The sequence below is a fragment of the Chiloscyllium plagiosum genome, chromosome 17 (assembly GCF_004010195.1).
Source record: "Chiloscyllium plagiosum isolate BGI_BamShark_2017 chromosome 17, ASM401019v2, whole genome shotgun sequence".
NCBI lineage: Eukaryota > Metazoa > Chordata > Chondrichthyes > Orectolobiformes > Hemiscylliidae > Chiloscyllium > Chiloscyllium plagiosum.
The window spans coordinates 34,710,481-34,716,480 of record NC_057726.1 but is presented as its reverse complement, the minus strand read 5'-3'; positions in this window follow the sequence as shown (position 1 = coordinate 34,716,480).

The window sequence follows — 6,000 nt, the reverse complement described above, 5'->3', positions numbered from 1 at the left end:
ACTCAAGGCTGGGAATCAGCACATCGCTTCACTCGATATCGGGAGAATGCACTTGACTTCAATCAAGGCTGGGAGTCGGCACTATGCTTCACCTGAGGCCGGGATTCTGCACTGGGCTTCACTCGAAGCTGAGAGTCTGCACTGGGCTTCACTCGAGGCCGGGAGACTGCACTGGGCTTCACTCGAAGCTGAGAGTCTGCACTGGGGCTTCACTCGAGGCTGGGAGTCCGCACTGGGCTTCACTTGAAGCTGGGTGTCGGCACTGGGTCTTCACTCGAGGTCATGTCTCCGCACTGGGCTTCTCTCGAGGCTGGGAGTCTGCACTGGGTTTCACTCGAGGCCGATTGCCCACACTGGGCTTCACTCAAGGCCAGGAGTCTGCACTGGGCTTCACCTGAGGCTGGAAGTCTGCACCGAGCTTCACTCGAGGCCGGGTGTCCGCACTGGGCTTCACTCGAGTCCGGTATTCCGCACAGGGCTTCACTCAAGACTGGAAATCTGCACTCGGCTTCACTCGGGACTGGGAGTCTGCACTGGTGCTTCACTCAAGGCCTGGAGTCGGCACTGTGATTCACTCGAGGCCGGGAGTCCACACTGGGCCTCACCCAAGGCTGAGAGTCTGCACTGGGTTCACTCAAGGCTGGGAGTCGGCAATGAGCTTCACTCGAGGCTGGGAATCTGCACTGGGCTTTCCTCGAGGCCATGTGTCTGCACTGGGCTTCACTTGAGGCTGGAGTCTGCAGTGGGCTTCACTTGAAGCTGGGAGACTGCACTGGGCATCACACGAGGCCGGTTGTCCGCACTGGGCTTCACTCAAGGCTAGGAGTCTGCACTCGGCTTCAGTCGAGGTTGCGAGTCCGCACTGGGGCTTCACTCGAGGCTGGAGTCGGCACCGGGCTTCACTCAAGGCCAGGAGTCTGCAGTGGGCTTCACAAAGGCTGGGAGTCCGCACTGGGCTTCAGTTGAGGCTGCGAGTCTGCACTGGGGCTTCACCCGAGGCTGGGAGTCTGCACTGGGCTTCATTCAAGGCCGTGAGTCCGCACTAGGGCTTCACTCAAGGCTGGGAGCCCGCACTGGGATTCACATGACGCTGGGAGTCCGCACTGGGCTTCACTCGAGGCTGTGAGTCCGCACTGGGCTTCACTCGAGGCTGGGTGTCCGCACTGAGCTTCACTCAAGGCTGGGAGTCGGCACTATGCTTCACCTGAGGCCGGGAGTCCACACTGGGCTTCACTCAAGGCTGGGAGATTGTACTGGGTTTCACTCGAGGCCGGGAGTCCGCACTGGGCTTCACTCGAGGCTGGGTGTCCGCACTGGGCTTCACTCGAGGCCGGGAGACTGCACTGGGGCTTCACTCGAGGCTGGGTGTCGGCACTGGGTCTTCACTCGAGGTCATGTCTCCGCACTGGGCTTCTCTCGAGGCTGGGAGTCTGCGCTGGGTTTCACTCGAGGCTGATTGCCCACACTGGGCTTCACTCAAGGCCGGGAGTCTGCACTGGGCTTCACCTGAGGCTGGAAGTCTGCACCGAGCTTCACTCGAGGCCGGGTGTCTGCACTGGGCTTCACTTGAGGCTGGGAGACTGCACTGGGCTTCACTCGAGGCTGGAGTCTGCACTGAGCTTCACTCGAGGCCGGGAGTCTGCACTGTGCTTCACTCGAGGCCGGGAGTCTGCACTGCGCTTCACTCGAGGCTGGGTGTCCGCACTGGGCTTCACTCGAGTCCGGTATTCCGCACAGGGCTTCACTCAAGACTGGAAATCTGCACTCGGCTTCACTCGGAACTGGGAGTCTGCACTGGTGCTTCACTCAAGGCCTGGAGTCGGCACTGTGCTTCACTTGAGGCCGGGAATCCAAACTGTGCTTCACTCGAGGCTGGGAGTCCACACTGGGCTTCACCTGAGGCTGGGAGTCTGCACTGGGCTTCACTCAAGGCCTGGAGTCTGCACTGGGCTTCACTTGAGGCTGGGAGTCGGCAATGAGCTTCACTCGAGGCTGGGGATCTGCAGTGGGCTTCACTCAAGGCTAGGAGTCTGCACTCGGCTTCAGTCGAGGTTGCGAGTCCGCACTGGGGCTTCACTCGAGGCTGGGAGTCGGCACTGGGCTTCACTCAAGGCCAGGAGTCCGCACTGGGCTTCACAAAGGCTGGGAGTCCGCACTGGCCTTCAGTCAAGGCTGGGAGTCGGCACTGGGCTTCACTCAAGGCCAGGAGTCTGCACTGGGCTTCACAAAGGCTGGGAGTCCGCACTGTGCTTCAGTCGAGACTGCGAGTCTGCACTGGGGCTTCACCCGAGGCTGGGAGTCTGCACTGGGGCTTCACTCGAGGCCGGGTGTCCATAATGGGCTTCACTTGAGGCTGGGAGTCTGCACTGGGCTTCACTCGAGGCCGGGTGTCCGCACTGGGCTTCATTCGAGGCCAGGAGTCCACACTGGGCATCACTCGAGGCTGGGTGTCCGCACTGAGCTTCACTCAAGGCCGGGAATCAGCACTAGGCTTCACTCGAGATCGGGAGAATGCATTTGGCTTCAGTCAAGGCTGGGAGTCGGCACTATGCTTCACCTGAGGCCGGGAGTCCACACTGGGCTTCACTCAAGGCTGGGATTCGGCACTGTGCTTCACTTGAGGCCGGGAGTCCGCACTGGGCCTCATTCAAGGCCGTGAGACTGCACTGGGCTTCACTCGAGGCTGGGAGTCTGCACTGGGGCTTCACCCGAGGCTGGGATTCGGCACTGTGCTTCGCTCGAGGCCGGGAGTCCCCACTGGGCCTCATTCGAGGCCGCGAGACTGCACTGGGCTTCACTCAAGGCTTGGAGTCGGCAATAGGCTTCACTCGAGGCTGGGAGTCCGCACTGAGCTTCACCTTGAGGCTGGGAATCTGCGCTGGCCTCATCCCGGATATCGGGATGAGAGCTAAGAAAGAAGGAAAAAAAGAAAGGAGATGGACAGAGGAGACGAGATTGGCTCGGGAGCCCAGATGTACTCTGCGGCCATGCTGGATATAGGATAGTTGTGCAACAAACTAACCATTTATCTTGCTTTAAATCTAAGGTTTTCCTGCTGTTTATTTTCAAATCAGGGCACAAAACAACAAAAACAGAATGCAAATGGATTATATAATTCACAGTTTACATGTCATGCTGTAGACAGACCTGATGGTTCTAACAATCACATTCCTGGGCCACCACAACACACTCAATGCCGTCAGAGACAGGTGGGCAGCACAGGGAAAAAGTGCATTATTTTCCACTCCAATTTCATCTTCATTCAGACACTCTCTCCCCCTGCTTTACCCTCACTTTTCTTGCTCTGAAACTGCCCCTGATGGGCTTTATAAAAAGGTGACCTCACCAAGGGGCTGTTGTAGGATAGTGGTAGTGTCACTATGTCTGAGACAGGAGCCTTGGGTTCAAGTCACATGTGCACCAGAGGAGTATAATAACACCTCTGAACAGCTTGATTAGAAAATATACCTTTTTTTAGACCAGCTTACCCAGGCTCCTTCAACATAATCTTTCAAAGTTAAATTCTCCACCCAGCAGAAAAGACAAAGGTGTGGGAACCATCCTGATTCAGACTTATATTGGTGTTCCTTCATTGTCACTGAGTCAAAATCCTGCAACATCCTGCCTAACAGCATTCTGGGTATCCCGATGAACTTAGAATAATACACAACAATCCAGTTCTAGAATGTTGTAAACTCAATTTGCTTTAAAGATCCCCTTAAGCCTTCCCTGCATTGTGTTGACATCATCACCATCTATTCAGTGATGCAGGTCTGTTGCATTTGATACCATGAAGCAACAGTTGTGCTTTTTAATTTTGATTCATACTCTTGAATTAACCTCGGATTTTTCAATCTTTAAATGTGTTCCTTATCCGTCTTACTGCTAATTAGCCTTCTTCAAAGCAGAATATGCCTTTCATTCAATTTTGTATTCAATCCATGACTCTGGAACACTGTAAAATCAGTAAGCACCCCAAATGCTAATTCTTTGACCAGTACAACTCATTGTCTACATGAATGGCAAGCAGCTCCTTGCTCTCTTTAGTAATATGCATTTAGGAAATCTATCTTACTGAATGTATTTCCATTGGCTAAGCTAGAAAGCAAATCTTCACTGGAAGGTAATAGGCAGTATCCTTTTCTCAGTCACCTTAATTATGTTTGCTTATCTTCTCCAGCAATCCAGACAAGAATAAGACATTTATTCATTGGAGCCTGCTTTGCCATTCAACAGAGTTGATATGCTCCTTGACTCGATATACTTGCCTCTACTCCATATGTCTTTGACTTTTGCGGGCCACAACCACTATTCTTCACCTGGTTTTAAAAGGAATAACCTAGCATCAATTATTGTGAAGGTGTTCAAAGTTTGTATTACCTTTTGCAAAACAAAATTCCTGATTTTACTCCTGAAAGATTTGGCTCTAATTTTTAGTTTTATCTCCCAGTCCTGGGCTCACCCTTGAGTAGAAATAGTTTCTCCCAAATTCCAATATGTTCTTGAGGGTAGGGAATGGATGGGCATAAAGATCAATTGCCTGTTCTCAACAAAAGGCTCACTTCCAGCTCAGAGGATCGCAATAGGCAAATTGCACTAAAGCAGTAGGTCCACAATGTAGTTGAGATCTTTTTAACCCATGTAAAATCTTAGAATGTCAATGAAAGGTTTGGAGATATCTGAATGTTCAAACATACTGGAGCAGAGGGAGGAGTGCAAATTTTCTACATTATAATGTCTGGTATCCTGACATCTTAAAATCAGAACAGAGATAGCTCTCCAGCTGACAGGAGTGGAATCAACCGAGGAAAGCCAGTTGATATCAAGGCCTGGATCATGAAATGTACTTTTTTAATTTCAAAAATATAATTTATTTATTAAAGATATCTTTATATATACATAGTCACAGATGCAATTCAGTTCTGAACAGTAGCATTATCAAGGAAAGAAACAAACATTGGAGTTTGACTCTTTCCAAATAAACTAAAGGTCTCTCTTAATTGATCAAGACTATATTTACATGCATTTAAGGCAATGGGAGGGTCATGTATTCAATTGCTATAGTAGTGTTACATTACAGGGTAAACCCTCCTGTTTAATTTAAACCAGCAACACAGGAAAGATTTATCCCGTGCAGTAATCTGTGAAAATTTGAGAGGCCAAAAGTAAAAACTAACAACTTTATTTCTTAAAGTTTAACAGAGAATAATTAACTAACTAGTTCCAACTTCTTCCTCTAACCTATCTTTTATTTTCCCTTCTGTAATACTAGTCCGATAAAACCCCAGTTAAGATTTACCAAAAATTCAAATTTTCAAAACCAGCCAAATGTCGAATCTTCTCTTTTTATCTTCCTCAGTCTTCTTGTCTTCTTCTTCGGGATTTCTGTTTCACAGGTTACTGATCGATAAAGGTACCTTTAAGAAAGCTATTCTCTGGGCAGACTGCAGATGCTGATGGCTTGGCAGTTCTCCTCCCAACTGTTAATTTTTTTCCAATCTTATATCCCCAAAGCATCAGTTTGTGTAATTGGCTTTTAAGACTGGATACTAAATTCAAACTGGATTGGAGTTTGGTATTTTTCAGGGTATAATTTAATCTGATTGGCCTAATTTGAATCTGTTTTGTTGTTTCCAGGCAACTAGCTACCCTAGCTACTGGACTAAAAGGTTACATTATACCTTGTTCAGAACACTTGGTGAAGTCAATTGGTTTTGCTAGCTTTTAACTCTCTTAAAGGTACAGTACATCCACATCTTCATAACAGTCACCACTGTTTAAGGTACCCACAATTGTCAATCAGATTTGAGTGCCTTCTCTGAATCTATGATACTGCACAGTCAATGGTCAAGATCCTGGGTGGACACATTTCAGAATTTACTGAAAATTGCTTACCTAATTCTTGCTGATTTTCAGGGTCAATAATTTGAATATCACTTCAGTTTCCTTGATTCAAAATGGGAGCAGCACCTGAAACTTTGCTCAGCAACAATCATTTCA